A 1,274-nucleotide genomic window follows, 5' to 3' on the forward strand; every position below is an offset into this window, starting at 1 on the left:
GTAGGGTAAGCATGTGCTATGGCACGAGGGCTGTGGCTGTACTAATGTTCATTGGACTCTTTTAATGGCATGGCTTCACCTCATTCATTCAGGCATCTTACTTTGTGCATTATCACAGCTAGACTCTCTCTAGACTTGTCTACACTCCTACCAGCTTACCAACAGAAGCTTATACCCACTAACACCTTATTTCTGAATTGGGTTCATTGACACCGTTGGAGAGCAAGGAAGCCTGTAGGGAGCTGAAAGAAGACCAATATGGTGTCACCTATGTGCCAAGACACAAGACACAGAAAGGGCATGTCTACACATTCATTAATGCGCAGTAGTTACTGTGCATTTTATTTAGCGCTTGCTTAATGAAGTACTAACTAAATGCACAGTAACTAGAGCGACTGCGCAGTAGCACTGGCAAACACCTTTTTAGTGATGGTGACTGCACAGAGGCGTGTTAGTACTGTCCGTGCTGTGACATGCTACTGGGCAGTGTTATTAGGCTACTGCACATTAAGTGTCTCGTGTAGACATGCCCAGAGTGTAGTAACCAAGAGGAAGAGGAAAGCAATACATTACCCTACCTCCAATTACTTTTCCAGCTCCTTGGTATGTAGTTTGAGCTTACCGGTGTGCATTGGAGCTTGAAAACAAGGGTTGACATGGCTAAAGTTTATGCTTAGATAAGGGTGCTCAATCTGTCCCACTTTGTGCATCCCAGAGTCACTGCAAAGCAAATTCTGTTTGTGGTTAAATTTAAACGTTGTCAAAGCAAGTGGAGTAAAATAGTCTATGGAACAACAACCATGTATCTTGCTGTAATGTTCAACTGTTTTTGGGAATGGATCATAAATATGCATGAGTGCTCACCACAAAATGACTAATACCATGAAGGAAAAGAAGATGACAGCTCCTACCTCAAGAACATGGCCATTTAAATTAGGAAGACGATACCCTGTCAGCTGGCAGCACAACAAATGAACTAATGATCTCAGAGCAACATGACCTTTTTGCTTGGGGCTAAAACACTTTTTATTAATGCTGGAAGAAGAATAACTTTGCTCAGTGTCTGGTTGGGTGCAGGTTGCAGCACCAAATCAAGTGCTCAGCTGGGGCAATTTGGCATGGTTACTTATGCCATTAGAGGACCAGGCTCTCTCTACAGCAGTGATTCTCAACCAAGGCACAGTGAGATCCTTTAAAGGATGCAGCACAATATTAGCAGCAGCAGTGAGCTTTTTATGTGTCTTTGGACCACCCATTTGAGACTGGTCGTGTAG

Source organism: Alligator sinensis, unplaced genomic scaffold (genome assembly GCF_000455745.1).
Source record: "Alligator sinensis unplaced genomic scaffold, ASM45574v1 scaffold1298_1, whole genome shotgun sequence".
NCBI classification, from domain to species: Eukaryota; Metazoa; Chordata; order Crocodylia; family Alligatoridae; genus Alligator; species Alligator sinensis.